Source organism: Kogia breviceps, chromosome 10 (genome assembly GCF_026419965.1).
Source record: "Kogia breviceps isolate mKogBre1 chromosome 10, mKogBre1 haplotype 1, whole genome shotgun sequence".
NCBI classification, from domain to species: domain Eukaryota; kingdom Metazoa; phylum Chordata; class Mammalia; order Artiodactyla; family Physeteridae; genus Kogia; species Kogia breviceps.
This window is the reverse complement of record NC_081319.1, coordinates 63494214-63511508: the sequence shown is the minus strand read 5'-3', so window position 1 is coordinate 63511508 and position 17295 is coordinate 63494214. Positions and strand designations below refer to the sequence as shown.

The window sequence follows — 17295 nt, the reverse complement described above, 5'->3', positions numbered from 1 at the left end:
CATGTTAATGCAAGCAAATAACTCAAAGCCATCCATCTATCCATTTATTCAGCCAGCTAGTCATTTACCCAACATTTATAAAGTGTCCATTATGTGGTGAGCACTAAAAAATTGAAGAATAAGATATTGCCCCTGCCTTCCATGGTTGCACAAGCTAGTGAAGATTTATATCAAAGAGAGATACAAACAATTAAAGCAGAGTGTCAGTCGCTGTATTTCTAACATATCTGGGCTGAGTTTCATCCCGCAGGAGGTGCTCACACAGGGAGAAGCCTTAAATGCCCAGGGGAGGCTTCCTGAGGGATTAGTGCTTCATCTGGGTCTTGGAAGGTGAAGAATAGCTTCCCAGACGGCTAAGGAAGAGAGAGGACTTTCTGGGCAGAAGCTGTAGCCTGTGAGGAGGCAAGAAGGAATGGAAGAACACAGTATATTCCGAGGAGCTGCCCTGGTTTGGAATGGATGCCAGGACTGTGGAGGCTTGAAGGGTGGCAGCCAGGGTGCGGCTGGAGAGTAGAATGGCAAGATTACAAAAGAGCACATATGCCACGAGAAAGAAGGTGAACTTTACCTTGTAGGTGTTGGTGAACCATAAAGGATTTTTTAAGAGAGAGACAAAATCATATTAGTGGTGGCAGTGTGACAGATAGACGAGGGACATCGACGGAGGCTACTGCAAGCATCCAGAGCAGCATGACCAGAAGCTGAGCTAAGATAGTCGTTATGGATATAGAGGTGAGATGTCTGACTGTACTGTAGGGGGTTGAGGATATTGGAGGAAGAATTCTTCAAGGACTCCTGGGTTTTGGTTTGGGATACAGAGAGTGGCAGTGCCAGTCCCGAGACAGTAACATACAAAGAGGGTAGGGATGTGGGGGAAGAAGGGATGCTGTGTGTCATTTCGAACTTCAGTGACAGGTCTCATGTGCCAGGGCTGGTCCGAGTGGAGGTGTCCTGTACCAGTTGGATACAGGAATGTGGCTCAGGGCTGGGCAGACTCTCAGTTCAGACACCTTTTCAGCAAGCATCAGCACACACATGGCACTGAACCTGGACACTGCTCCTAGCAGAACTGAAAGAGGAAAGGTCTGTTGACCTCCTGATCTTTACTGCACATAATTGGCTGCTATTTTTATCTGACCCACGTCTAACTTTTTAGCCCCACCTTCTACTATTTTTTCACATTTATCTTTTATGCCTGTCACATCAAACCACGGGCAGGTTTCTGGATACTTTATAACATTTTATGAATATATCATGCTATTCCAAGTTTAGTGTTCATGTCTGTCTTTTCTGAATTCTCTTCTTACTTTTTGCATCTAATCAAAATTCTACTCCATCATTTATCTCCTCTAGGAAGCCTGGCTGGATTCCTCATCTTTTTTAGATAACTTCCTATGAACAGCTCTTAAGTCAAGGGCATGACCAACTTTATATCATTCCAGGACAATATTTATAAATATTACATTATAATTTTAATATTTTATATAATAAAACATTTACTACTTACAATATCCCATGTAAATGATTTACCTGTAAATATTAGTGAGAGTATATTATACTTATTTTTTAGACCTACTATCTTCTACAAACAGTTTCATAAACATTTTCCATGTCAGTAAACACATGGCTTCACTCTTCTTTACAGCTATATGGTGTTTTGTATATTGTAAGCATTTATTATATGCAATGGTTTTTTTGAATAGTACTTATTTCCCTATCCTTCTAATTTAAATTCACTTCTCCATCTTTTCCCACAGATGGTAAGGTCCTTGCTAACATCAGTTAGGTTTCACTGGGAGGCAGTTCCCCATGGGTTGCTGTCTCCTGCACACATTGAGAGCAGCAGTGCTGACAGCCTTCTTCCTGGACTATTTCTGTAAAGAATATTTGTACAGCAGACAGCCTTGGAAGGTAGGGTTGCCCACTCTGGAGCAGAGGGCAGGCCTGATCACTGCTGAGAATGATGAGGACAATGTTTCCCTCCAGTACAAAGTCAGGTAGGCTTGCTTGCAGCTTATAAAAGATTTGGATTTCCTAGGCTCCGAGTTTCTTTTTCTCTTTTAAAATTTAATTTATTTTTATATAGCAGGTTCTTATTAGTTATCTGTTTTATACATATTACTGTATATATGTCAATCAAAATCTCCCCCGAGTTTCTTGATTATAACCCAAGCCTACAGGAAATTGGGGAGTGACTAGAACTGATGTAAGTGGAAAGCTCAGGCTGTCTGCTGTCCTTTAAGTAGCAAGGTCCATTGCCTCCAATTCAGTGGTCTCCTGGCATCTGCTAGCATCTATGAAACTACCACAGGCTCACCTGTCAGCTTGCAAGTAGGATCATATCTCAGACCTTTCACAGTTTTTCTTTCAGTACTTACTTTTATTATTATTGTTAACAAAGCTAATGCTTACTAAATCTTTACTATGGGCTAAATATTACATGTATTTTCTCTCAGTTATCACACAATTATGAGTAGAATGTTATTTCTCCATTTTATAGATAAGCAAACTGCATGGAGATGTAAAGGATAAAAGAAATGTTCACATTTTAAGATGTGGGGAAGTCATTCTGGGTTATACATGAGTTAACTTGAATTTTTTGCTAACTAGAACAGCCAGTTTGTGGCCTATCAAGAATACATTGGACATCTGCTTTAATTATTATTTATTTATTTACCTGTCTATCTATCTATCTATTTATTTATTTTTGGCTGTGTTGGGTCTTCATTGCTGTGTGCTGGCTTTCTCTAGTTACGGCAAGCAGGGGCTACTCTGTTGTGGTGCGTGAGCTTCTCATTGCAGTGGCTTCTTGTTGCAGAGCACAGGCTCTAGGTGCATGGGCTTCAGTAGTTGTGGCACATGGGCTCAGTAGTTGTGGCTTGTGGGCTCTAGAGTGCAGGCTCAGTAGTGGTGGTGCAGGGGCTTAGTTTCTCCATGGCATGTGGGATCTTCCTGGACCAGGGCTTGAACCCATGTCCCCTACATTATCAGGCAGATTCTTAACCACTGTGTCACCAGGGAAGTCTCTGCTTTAATTATTGAAGAAAAGGGTTCCTTGACCAGAAGTAAAGAATGTCCATGTTAAAAATAAAGATCAAATGCCTCCCTTCCTGGGATGCCAATGTTGGTCCTCCTTTGATAACAAGACACCCTTCCCAGGTGCCAGGGCCATACTGACTCGCTGTGTACTTGCTGAACTGTATCCCTGACTTTTTTGATGTTCTTTGTTCTGACAAGACATAAAACTGTGCTGAAAACCATGCTTTTCCAGAGCAGTTCCTCAGAGTGATCTGAGAGGCTGTCTTCCAGACTATAGTACTCAGTTTGGCTCAGATAAAACTCTTTTCTATTACTTTTATAGATTGTTTATTGCTTATTTTCATTGACATAAATAACATGCCAAGGTCACATTATCAGGAAATGATGGAGTCCAGAGTCAAACCAGGTCTTTGGGATCCCAAGTATGACCTTGGCATATCACTACAGAATGTCTTAATGTATAAATCATCCTGGGAAAAGTTAGTACTGTGACTGGGCCAATTTCTTAACACAGATGAATGAATTCTTTGATTTAAAGAAAATAAACAATAAGGTGACCATATGTGTGTGGGTTTATCTCTGGGCTTTCTATCCTGTTCCATTGATCTATATTTCTGTTTTTGTGCCAGTAACACACTGCCTTGATTACTGTAGCTTTGTAGTATAGTCTGAAGTTAGGGAGCCTGATTCCTCCAGCTCCATTTTTGTTTCTCAAGATTGCTTTGGCTATTCGGGGTCTTTTGTGTTTCCATACAAATTGCAATTTTTTTTATTCTAGTTCTGTGAAAAATGCCATTGGTAGTTTGATAGGGATTGCATTGAATCTGTACATTACTTTGGGTTGTATAGTCATTTTCACAATGTTGATTCTTCCAGTCCAAGGACATGGTATATCTCTCCATCTGTTTGTATCATCTTTGAAGGTAAGAATATAAAATGGAGAAAAGACAGCCTCTTCAGTAAGTGGTGCTGGAAAAACTGGACAGCCATGTGAAAGAATGAAATGAGAATACTTCTTAACACCATACAAAAATATAAACTCAAAATGGATTAAACTCTTAGAGGAAAACAAAGGCAGAACACTCTATGACATAAATCACAGCAAGATCCTTTTTGACCCACATTCTAGAGTAATGGAAATAAAAACAAAATTAAACAAATGCAACCTAATGAAACCTGAAAGCTTTTGCTCAGCAAAGTAAACCATAAACAGGACAAAAAGACAACCCTCAGAATGGGAAAAAATATTTGCAAATGAAGCAACTGTCAAAGGATTAATCTCCAAAATATACAAGCAGCTCATACAGCTCAATATCAAGAAAAACCAAACAAACCAATCCAAAAATGGGTGGAAGACCTAAATAGACATTTCTCCAAAGAAGATATACAGATTGCCAACCAACACATGAAAGGATGTTCATCACTAATCATTAGAGAAATGTAAATCAAAACCACAATGAGGTTTAACCTCACACTGGTCAGAATGGCCATCATCAAAAAAATCTACAAACAATAAATGCTGGAGAGGGTGTGGAGAAAAGGGAACCCTCTTGCATTATTGGTGGGAATGTAAATTGATGTAGCCACTATGGAGAACAGTATGGAAGTTCCTTAAAAAACTAAAAATCGAACTACCATATGACCCAGCAATCCCACTACTGGGCATATACCCTGAGAAAACCATAATTCAAAAAGACATGTACCAGAATGTTCTTTGCAGCACTATTTACAATAGCCAGGACATGGAAGTAACTAAGTGTCCATTGACAGATGAATAGATAAAGAAGATGTGGCACGTATATACAATGGAATATTACTCAGCCATAAAAGAAACGAAATTAAGTTATTTGTAGTGAGGTGGTTGGACACAGAGTCTGTCATACAGAGTGAAGTAAGTCAGAAAGAGAAAAACAAATACCATATGCTAACACATATATATATGGAATCTAAAAAAAAAAAAATGGTTCTGAAGAACCTAGGGGCAGGACAGGAAAAAAGATGCAGACATAGGGAATGGACTCGAGGCCATGGGGAGGGGGAAGGGTAAGCTGGGATGAAGTGAGAGAGTAGCATTGACATATATACACTACCAAATGTAAAATAGATAGCTAGTGGGAAGCAGCTGCATAGCACAGGGAGATCAGCTCTGTGCTTTGTGACTACCTAGTAGGGTGGGATAGGGAGGGTGGGAGGGAGATGCAAGAGGGAGGGAATATGGTGATATATGTATTTATGCAGCTGATTCACTTTTTTGTACAGCAGAAACTAACACACAAGTGTAAAGCAATTATATTCCAATAAAGATGTTAAAAAATAAAGAAAATAAACACAGGGGAGGGAGATATGTTGGCATAAGGAGGCCTCCCTGACACTTGTCAAATCAGATGACAGGAACAAATGCTCTGCATGCATCTTCTGCCTGGCTGAGGGGAATAGAGTGTGTGTTGAGCCTAATCCCTGCTCTCAAGGGTCTTGTAGTCTAGTTTGTAAGGTGAAATTTACCCACAGGAAGCAATTAGAAGGCAAGACAGTATTTAACTAAGCTCCACATTGAATTCAAGCAATAAGAAAATCATCAGCTGAAAGAGGAGAGGTCGGTGAGGGCTGGATTCATTCGGGAGAGATTCAGAGAGGAGGCAGGGCCCGGAGAGGGACAATCAGCTGCAGTTGGGATCAAAACCTGAAGAAAAAACTCGAAGAGAAAGTCATGCACTTGCTGTGTGTTACAGGAAAAGTATGTTCTCTTCCTGCTTTTCTCCATATATGATAATAACTCTTTGCACGTTTGAGTCTTTCAAAAAATCATAACATACAAGCACTGGAAAAAAAATCCCAAACATACTCACACAAAGAAACAAAACCCACCATGATATTTTCTAATTTGCACTTAACTCAGAGTTTAGGAGCTTTTTCTCCCAGTGTGGATGCTGCTACAGGCTCCTGACATTCTGAGCTTGGTTGGATTCCTGCAGTGCATTCTACTTCAAACTACCTTTTTTAGGCCACTTGAACATTTTTCGATTTATTCAGCAGAATATATCAGCCTGTCAGCTGTGGAGAGTTGGTGCCCATAGAAAATATATCTGTCTTCTGCAGGTGGCACTGGCTGCCAGTTTTTCTTTGGGATGAGCTCTTGTTCTGAAGAAGCCCCCCATGGTCTGAGCACAGTCACATTTGAGCCAATCTCCTTTCCTGCCCACTGCTCTCTCTGTGTAATGGCCCTACCTGCTGTGTATGAGGAGAGAGAGCTGATGAAGTTCTTTTCTTTGCTTTGTGATTAGCAAATCACTTTTTGCTTAAACTGAGCCATCCCATCTCTTTTTACTTGCCTGAGAAGTTTATCTGCCTCTCTCATTTCCTAGATGTTGATATCAATGTCACTTTGTTTCAGATGGTGTTCCCTGAGTCCTTGAAGCTCCTGCTGTCTTCTCTTTGATGACTCACCATGTACTCTGCAGAATGGCTTCGTTCTCCTGCTGTCAATTCTCATCACAGAGGCAGTCTGGTTCAGGTGAACTACCACGCCCCTTCCCCTCTGGGCTGCAGTGAGGAAGTGGGAAGATGTCCTCGAGGATGGTCAGAGACCTCTGGAAGGTGTCTCCATCACTCCTGGTAGCACATGACAGAGGCTGAAAGCAAAACATACCTACGGCTGTCAGTTTTACTAAGTGAACTGACATCAGAGTAGTAAATGGAAGAAGGAAAGGACTTCTCTTTTCTGGGTTTTCCTCTTCTGCTCTTCCTCTACTCCTTCTGAATGTCAATTTCCTTTTTTTCTTCTGCACAGCACATTATCAAGAGATTAGTTAATTAAAAACATATCCCCAGATGGATGATAATTCCAGGCTGTTTTGAGGCTTACTAAATTCTAGTAATGGAAAAGTCCAGAAGAGGCCATTGAGCCCCTTCCCCCTATTTCTGGGAGGGAGGGCCCTCAAGAATCCCAGACAGATGGGTTTTGAGGCTATTTATACATATCTTGTAAAACAGGCAACCGAAGGAGAATCTGGCTTATGGTGGATGAGCCTGTATTTAACAAGTAACAGTTAGTAGTAATGAGGACTGTACACTATTAGTAAAACAGCTAAGAAAAGGACTAGAGAATTATGGTAGCTAATGGTCTGAAGAACATTACTATAAACGTGATTTTATGATACATTTTAGAAGAGCAGTTTGATCATAAATATTCACTCTCTCGTGACACATTGCACATAAAGTCTGATCCCTGGAACATTTTTAAAATACCTTTTAAAATTGGAGACAAGCAAAGATAGCTTTCATATGCAAAGGAAGTTCTCTTAGGTTTTTGAGTGTGAACCCCCAATCAAATTATTTCTACTAAAGATATATCCTTAGGGAAACTCATAGTAAAGTGAAAAGTTCAACTCACAGAATATTTGAACCTCTATAAAAGGATGAGATGGGGTAAGCGTCTCACAAGTGTCTCGTTTTTGGATTTCATTATAATCACAAGGAATTTTTTTTGCTATTTCTAGAGTTAGTGTTTGGTCTTTTTGTCATATCATCTTGTTTAACTTAAACACAGGTGAAGTTATTTTCTTTCTTCTGCTCACAGGTGATAGCAACCATTAGCTCAATCTTCCTTGGAGGTGCTAATATTAGTGAAAACTCCTTCACCTACCCACCTCCCACAATATGGGCAGGGCCAAAATTTCAAGCATGGCCAGTGAAACTAGCCCAGAGGTGTTTTCCTGCTAATGCTTCCTTAGTTCTTCAGGGCTTGTTTTAATATGGTATTAAATAACTCTGGCTTCCTTTAAACCAGAAACAGACAGGAGAAACTAACTATATTGCAACTCAAGTAGCTGTTTTTCTTAGATCTCAAGAGCAATTCCTTATTCGATCTCAATTGGGCAGTGAAGAAATGTGTTAAAGAAGGGAAGATAAAAGGGATATTTAGAACTTTTAAGCTCTAAGTCATATCTTCAGTGTGGGATTTATTATTATGTTTTACTTTGTGTGTATTCCCAAAACATCAAGCACACTTGTATTAAGAATAAACATGAAAATAAGAAAACATCCCAACAGTATGTATACCTTATTTGTGGTTACTTGACATTTTCTAATATATCTCTACTTTCTGCCATTTTTGTAGGTCAAAGATCTATAAAATATTTAAATAATGCATCCATTGGTAAAATATTTTTAGTGTGCACTCCTCAAATATTTTTATATAGATTTATTTGCTTACATATTAAATACATTTATCATTATACTAATGTATTATGTGCATTAAAAAACACACAAAGAAATAAATTTAAAAAGTAAGCTAAGAAGAATAAATTATTTTAAATATCTTGCCAATCAATGATAGTATCATTTGTTAATAGCTTATGGCACTACAGAGAGCTAAGACAAGGGTAATAGTTAACCTTAGTAAATGTATATACCCACATTTCATATGATCTTTTTGATGAACTCAATTTATTTTTGGTGGCCAGATTATGATTGTTCTCACTTTATAAGGAAAATTTCATGTAAGGAGGAGGAGAATTGTCAGCTCTGCCTTTCATTGTTCACTCATGTTTACATTATTGGTACTCCATTTGATCTGTTGTCTCTGCAGGAGTATTTTTAAACTACTTGTCTAAGTTACAAGAGTTATTTAGCTAAAACTAGAAAAAAAATCCATAAATCTAAATAGTCACACTTCAAGTCTACTTCATATGCTGCATTACAAACCAACAAACATGTGAGGCATGACTTTCAACCCATCTACATTGGGGGACAACTCTCTGCCCTCAAGATACCCCATATTCTATATGTAATGGTGACATTCTGATACGTGAGTGGATGAGTGTCAGTGTTCATCTGAATACTAGGTGTTAGACAATTGGTAAAACTTAATTTTCTTTTTTATGAAAAAGTAAATAGAAATTTTAGTATTTCTTCTCAACTCCTATGGATTGACTTGTGTACCTCCTGAAGTGAGTGAGGGAGTCACCATCTTGGAGATCACTACTTGTGATAATGTAATAGAAGTGATAACCTAAAAAGCTGTCTTTCCACTTAAGATGAGTCTTATTTTATTTTATGATAATGAACATAGAGCAAAGATGAGCATCATAGTCAAATCCCAGTAGGTCCTCAATAAGGTAGCTATGACTCCTGATGACTGTTCAGACTCACCTCATTTAACTCTGCTACTCTATGAATTCCACTAAGGACAACTTTTTAGGGAAGATAAGTGCAGCAACTAAGTCCTAATTAATCTGTTTAAAGTATAAGTTAACTCAAATATGCATTTGCTGAGGTAGAGTGTAAACCCGTTAACACATAGTAACATCTATGAGAAATGCTGTGAATCTCTTGTGGATATAATGTGTCCAGAACCCAGCTTGTGAGCAGTAAAATGGTCCTAATGAATATACAGCCACGAATGCTCTAAGACATTTACTAACATAACTGATCTTAGAAGATGGGTTGAAGAAAAATGGGCATAAAAGAAATTAAGGAGGTTATTTTTTTTTTTTTATTTATTTATTTTTTTTTTCTGAATGCGGGCCTCTCACTGTTGTGGCCTCTCCCGTTGTGGAGCACAGGCTCCGGACGCGCAGGCCCAGCGGCCATGGCTCACGGGCTCAGTCGCTCCGCGGCATGTGGGATCTTCCCGGACCAGGGCACGAACCCGTGTCTCCTGCATCAGCAGGCGGATTCTCAACCACTGCGCCACCAGGGAAGCCCAAGGAGGTTATTTTTGAGAGAGAACAACTGAAAAAAACTTCTGATTATTTCTCCTTGATTTTAGATTGCTCAGAAGACTTATTTCTTATGTAAATTTGGAAATCACTGTTCTATGTAGCTATAAGGTTAGGATTCATTTCTTTCAAGCATTTTCTTAAAATCTTAGGGTATTATATGTTTAACTCTAAGAAAGATAGAAATGGCTTCCCCTAATCCAGGGATAAATATGAGACAGTCTATTTTCTCACTCTTTTCCTCTAAGTATTTTGTTCTTGCCTTCTAATTTTTGAACCATAAGACATAATAGAAACAGTGGCTGTATGTTATAGAGACACCAAAATCACCCACCCTCTGTGTTATTTGCAGGAGCAATTGATTTAAAACTATCTTTAGATTATGATTTAGAATTTTTGAGATGTATCTGAACTATTCAAGTTTATTTGTACAAAAGAGGCTAGCATTTTTTTAAAAAAATAATTAATTTATTTATTTTTGGCTGTGTTGGGTCTTTGTTTCTCCGTGCAGGCTTTCTCTAGCTGTGGCGAGCAGGGGCTACTCTTCTTTGCAGTGTGAGGGCTTCCCATTGTGGTGGCTTTTCTTGTTACGGAGCACGGGCTCTAGGCACGTGGGCTACAGCAGTTGTGGCATGCAGGCTCAGTAGTTGTGGCTCGCAGGCTTAGTTGCTCCGTGGCATGTGGGATCTTCCCTGACCAGGCCTCGAACCCATGTTCTCTGCATTAGGCAGGCAGATTCTTAACCACTGCACCCCCCGGGAAGCCTGTTAAGCTAGAAGTCAGGTATTACAGGTATTAAAATGTTGGCTATATTCCATTCTCACATATTATATATCCCTTGGACATCAAGCAGATTTTGAATTCTCTTGCAGAGTGAGAGTCACGTCTTTTTTTTTTTTTTTTTTCTGGTCAAAGTCCTATTCAGCTCTTGTTCCTTCAGCATTTTCAAAATTTTGTATCAAAATCTATTTGCACTTTCTATGACTTTCTCACAGATGAAGGTAAGGCAACAAAAAGTTTTCCCCCCAAATCAATTATTGCTATGAAACTACTGGGTGAACTACTTTACAACAGGAGCATGTGTTTGACTTTCCAGAAATGAAAGCTTAATTAATAGGCTTATATTGACTATTGATCAGTAGCAAAACTTTAGAAATGTCCATGAATCTTCATATTTTGGAAATTGCTGGGAGTATGAAGGAAATTAAGATTAAAAGTCTTACAGAGGATTCTTATATACCTAAGATTTCTCTGTAGAGTAGTTTATAGTCTCTGTAGAGGCTTTTCTATTTTAATGGTTAAAAAAAGTGGTTGGGATTCCCTAGTGGCTCAGTGGTTGAGAGTCCACCTGCCGATGCAGGGGACACGGGTTCGTGCCCCTGTCCAGGAAGATCCCACATGCCGCGGAGCGGCTGGACCCGTGAGCCATGGCCGCTGAGCCTGAGCGTCCGGAGCCTGTGCTCCGCAACGGGAGAGACCACAACAGTGAGAGGCCAAAAAAAAAAGTGGTTGTCAAGCATACTGGGTGGGAACAAGACCCCAGCCCACCCTCAGGAATTCTGACTCCGTCATGTACTGGGGTGTTAAGAGGGCAGGAATCAGTAGTTTTAAACCCTCCCCATGTTATTCTGATAATATGCCATATTTGGATTTAAATATAAAGGTGGTCTATAGATTTCCCAGTTAGCAATTAGAAAGGGAAAAAAGAATATCAACTTCATGTTTTTAGAAGGGCAGAATTTCAGGCAATTACAGTATCAATACATGTAATAGAGGACTTTGTTCCCAGGTGACAAGAGTCTGGCAGACTTCACAAGAGAGTGTGAGGAGATGGAGCTCCCAGGAGAACTAAACGAAAGCCTACCCTTTCTGGTCCTGGTGGATGGAGGGCAGGTGGTCAAATGGAGATGAGAAAGTCAGTCAACAGGTGTGTCTAATTCTTTCCCCCCTTGACCTTTCCATGCAGAGGACCTGCTACTTTGGAGCAACCAGATAGTGTGAGAAGCAGCCCAGGGTCTTTGAAGTGCATGGCTGTTTCTCCGGATGTATTAGGGAGACTGCAGGAATAAGGGAAAACCAGCCTTCCTGTCAGTGGTCAGCTCAACACAGCAGCTGTGGGATGCATGAGTCAGAGAAGAACTGTTAGGTAACAGGAAGGTAAAATCCAACTCACGCTATGTGAAATTCCAAAGTGAGGTACTAGACTACCATATATTGAATTTATAAAAGAAATGGAAAATACCAAATTTTACACCTCACTATTTGACCCCTCACCTCTCATCTAGGGACCAAGACTACAAAAGGCAGAGAAAGTCGACACAGGGAGATTGTTGAGAAGGGGAAAGGGGTGTGTGGGGGGGATAGGGGGCGGGAGGGTGTTTCTCCTTCATTCCACACTGAGTTTGGGAGGTGGCTTCAGTGGAACTACTCACTGAGTTTGAAATGCATTTCCTACCTTTGGGCAGCAGAGAACCTGCCTGTAGGTGACAGCAGGTACAGGGACAGTGTGAAGACTGGGTGATGCTCCTAGTGGACAGAGGTATGTGAGGGTCCATGGTGGTCCATGTGGGAAGGAGATCTTGCCCAGAGTTGGGAAGATGGAGAGTCTTTTAATAGAAGAGTACATATTGAGAGAAATGCTGTAAAAGTTATGGATGCAGGAAGGGCAGTGGTCCATGTGGTTCTCAGTGAAGGCTACCTCCAAGGAGCCCAGGAGACCCCATGTGAGAATGTGTCCAAGTTAAACGTCTTGCCCAGAAGGCCCCCTGACCAGATAACCATGGTGCCTGCCACCATCTGTGTCCTTTACCTTAATCCTTTAACCTTCTGGACCCACTCTGGGAGAATTCTAAGCCTTACTTACTAAACTGGTAGAAGAAAAGGAGGAGGATGAAACAGAGAGAGGATTCTGCCTCTCCTTCCCCACTGCAAGTGGCCAGCTCAGACCCCCACAGAGGAAGGAGGTGAGATTCCAGATAGTCAGGCTTTGAGAGTTGATTATTACATATAACAGATTAATATACCAAATTAGACTGTTCTGTGAGTTGTTAGGACTTAAAGATTTCTTATAAGTGTGAAAGAGTCAAGTGGAGGTGAATAATAGTTTCTTAATCTAAAAAATGTTTAAAGAAAGGTGGATAAAAAATGTGTTTTCATCACACTGGGTTTGTTCAATATACCAATTTCAATGAGCTGTTTCTTAAAGAGCTATGGAAGTGTCTGCATGTCCTGTGGGAGGCATGGAGGTGTGGGGAGAGTGGGCACTGGGGGATGCAAAGGTGGCAGTGCTCTAACACTGCATGACTGGAGGCCAGTGGGTGAGTTCAAGGACTTTGGTGTTGAGAGCCAGCAGGCATCCCTCCCACCAGAAAAAGAAAGATAAAAGTGATTTAATACTGACCTGAATAGTCCAAGAAGAACAGACCTGGTCTCTGCAGAGATTACCTGTGGATTCAGAACCCTTTTCCCAACCTCTGATGCCTTGATGCCGCCCCCCTCACTTGATGCCATCTTGAAGAGGAGGAACGCAGGGGTGAAGGGAACACTGAAGATTTAGTGAAGTCGTATAGAGACTTGAGTTCCATAAAGAGTTAGGTTACTGAGTTAAACTAAGGTTATAGCACTGGCCTCAATTTTAGTTTTTCCATGTGGTGATGTTAGTAACAACAGTAGTAAAGAGTGGTGGTAATGAAAAACCATACATGGATTTTTTTCAATATCTATGCACTACAGTGTCACACGACCCATGGTGGTTGAATTCTCGAGCGCAGAACTGGTGATACGCAGAGCAGACTGAGAAGTTATTTTTGACGGCATGGGGGTCGGTACCCCTATCCCCACTTTGTTCAAGGCTCAGCTGTGTATACAATATGAAAGAAAGCTAAAGACTTGCTAAAACTTAGTGGAAAATTACTTCAAAGAAAAATCTATGATAATATCATTAGGAAATTCTTGCACCTTTTAAAAAAAATGATGAAGCAGTGCAGGTCCTCACTAACAGCAGAAGCCTCCCTTGGTTGCGGGGCTTGATATATTGTCAGGTTTTGTCCAGGACCAGTGGAAATGGTGAGGCTCTCTCCAGTTTCTTCCTCATCAAAACACTGGGATTCTGGTTTGTTTCCAAGTTATGTTTTAGATTCAAAGGGCACATTTAAATTTTTGTTTTCTTTTCACACACACCTTCCTTTGATGTTCCCTTCACAGGCCACACATCTGCTATTGGTGTCTTTAAAGGGAATTTTAAAAGAAAATTTAGAAACATTGTTCCTGATATAAATATTAGTAATAATTATTTCAACTACAGTATTTGCCAGAAGATCAAGGCCAGTTTGAAAAATTAAAACAATATATTGTTCTCCAAGAATTGTGAACTTATTTATGCCTTTACAATTATTCCAAACTCTCTCCTCACTCTTTGTAGGCTTATTCTCAGCCTTTGATAAACTGCTGGTACCATCTGTAGAAATACTACTGGTAATTTTCAGACATTACACCATTCGGATTTAGTTAGACCAGAGGTATTTAAAGAAAATCTACAGGATCATTTTCTGGTTCTTCTAGCTGTACCTTGATAAAAAGTTCAACAAAAAAAATTATGGACTCTATTAATAGCCGGAAGAGTATTCCTATTGGTACACCCCACAGTTCAGAATGACATCTGCAAAGGAACTTCCAGCTTAAAGATATAAGACCGACTAAAATTCCTTGAGATGTTTTATGACACTTTAGAGGCATGTTGGTGATAGAAATATCCAGGTGGCCATTCCCTTCTCACTTTCCTTGGTAAGCAGATGGTGTTTAACCCTCAATCTGCTGCCATGCTCTCCTCTGCTGCTGTCTTCAATTAGTGTTACTTCTACTTCTCCAGTTCTTCCCCAGTGGGAGAACTTACCAATCATCCAGTTCAGGAGATACGTTTTCTTTTATTAGTCCTGTTATTGTCATCACCACCAGTGAACAAAATGACTGAATCCTGTGAAGCCAACAGATTTTGGAAGCAGGAGACAGGAACCTGATGTACCATAGTGATGCTTCTATTGCACTTTCCTCTTAATTTCAGGCTTCAGCCGCGATGGACTCTTGTTTTCTTCACTACAGGTACAACATGATGGGGACCCACTTATCTCCTTACCTCATTAAAGTTATTTAATGGCTTCAGGTTTTTCCTAACACTCCTGCCCATGTCACCTTGTCTTGTGGGATGTCCTCATCCCCACGAGCACCATGCTTCTGACGATTGCCCCTCTTTGCTCCTGGAGAAACCCAAGCTCCTTTCTGCCTGAGAGTCCTGTTCCTTGAGATGCTTCCCACTTAGCCCCTCCACTTCTCTGAACTAACTCCTTCCTATCTTTAGGTCTTAGATTAAAGCTCAGTTTCATGAGATCAGGGTTCTTTCAAGTGTATCACCCATTCTTAGATTGATATCTGGCACAGAGAATACACTTGGTTTTTCTTGAATGGAACAACAGTAAATTGGGTTGCTCGACCATGCCACTCTTAGACCCAGGCAAGGTGGCCTAGAGAAACGAATGAATGCAGAATGCCACTAAATGTGTCATGTCTGGCATGTCTTGGTGTCCGTTACTTTATATTTTTATTAAGATGATAATTTCTGTAAAATAGCTACTTTGTGGAATTGTTAGAAAGAACATTTGAAATTTCAAACACACACACAAAGATATTTTGATTTATGATAAATGTTTATACCTGTGCCATCAAATATATAGGTATAGTTGTAGTTTGAAATGAGCATATGTATATATCAGGGTGAAATATCACTAAACTGGATTCAACTGGGTTTTAAAAATACCAGGATTCTTATCTCTCTGAACAGGAAGTCCAGTGGTTGGACAAGCTCCAGGTAAAAGCTGTCACTACTTTGGTTCTGTCTCCTTGTCATTTGTCTGTTTCCTCTTTCTCTGTGGTTAAATCTTGCTTCCAGACTCAGCATGATGGTGGTAGCAGTTCTGGACATAGTATCCCAACATGACAACATGCAGAGAAAGAAACTCTATTTCTGTGAATCTTAAAAAGGGGGGAAGACTTTCCCAGATGCCCTCCAGCCCAGGATACTTCCTCTCTTGTAAAAATTGTTTCTCAATCCTAGCTTAAACCATCCCTGGACAGGGGAATAAGACCATTATACTAGGCTTCAACTCTATGGTTGGCAGTGGTGCCAACCTCCCCAAATCCTGTGGACCCATGCAGAAGGATGGATAATAGAACAACATTGCAATTGCTTCCAGAAGGAGGAAGGAGGGATGTGGGGGTGGATGTGGGGTAGGCAACCAACAGTACCTGCTATACAATATGTCAAATATATGAATTTAAATTATTTTTCTTGTTCATGGAGGTCAGAAGAGTGAGGTCCCATAGGTAGTGTGGAAAGATAAGATATTGTAGTATTACATAGTGCTTTAGAGCAGGGATCCCCAGCCCCCGGGCCATGGACCAGTACCAGTCCATGGCCTGTTATAAACCGGGTTGCACAGCAGGAGGTGAGCAACGGATGAGCGAGTGAAGCTTCATCTGTATTTACAGCCACTCCCCATCGCTCACATTACTGCCTGAACTCCGCCTCCTGTCAGATCAACGGTGGCATTAGATTCTCATAGGAGTGCGGACCCTGCTGTGAACCGCACATGTGAAGGATCTAGGTTGTGCGCTCCTTATGAGAATCTAATGTCTGATGATCTGAGGTGGAGCTGAGGCAGTGATGCTAGTGCTGGGGAGCGGCTGCAAATACAGACTATCATTAGCAGAGAGGTTTGACTGCACAGAGACCGTAATAAATCAATTGCCTGCAGATTCATATCAAAACCCTATCAAGTAAGTGGCAAGTGAAAACAAGCTCAGGGCTCCCACTGACTCTGCATTATGGTGAGTTGTATAATTATATCATTATGTATTCCAATGTAATAATAATAGAAATAAAGTGCACAATAAATGTAATGAGCTTGAATCATCCCGACACAATCCCTACACCCTCGTCTGTGGAAAAATTTGTCTTCCACAAAACTGGTCCTCGGTGCCAAAAAGGCTGGGGACCACTGCTTTAGAGTACACGGTGTTAGGACTATTAGCAAATGATATCACTAGCAAACCAGCCCACTCTGGTATGCAACAATGAAGAAAGTTTCTCTGCTGTGTAGGTTCAAATCACATCTGATTATAAGGCAGAGGGAAATATCAAATAACAAAGGGCTCCATAGCAGTGACAGCTGTCAGGGATGATGTGCATGTTCTTCACTCCTCTTGTACTCGTTGCACACATGGCTAATCAATCACAGCACACTCCTCACTGAGGGTGGACATGGTCTGGAGTCATTTTCAGACTGGTTGACTGTCAGCTGGAGTTGTACCTCCAAAGAAAACCTGTCCACCATCTATGACACAGACATGTTACAGAACTATATTTTTATACAGAGAAGTAGAATGAAAAAAGTTCTATCTAATTTCAAAATAAAATCATTAAAAATATGAACCCAAAGCAGAGGGAATAGAAGGATGTGTGGTAGTTATATGCACCATGACTTCT

The 17295-nt window shown here is 40.5% G+C and overlaps 1 pseudogene; it reads right to left on the bottom strand.

Moving 5' to 3' along the window:
* LOC131764165 (sentrin-specific protease 6-like) overlaps positions 1 to 14656 on the bottom strand; it is a 35946-nt pseudogene extending 21290 nt beyond the window's left edge.
* Between the last annotated feature and the right edge of the window lie 2639 nt (positions 14657 to 17295).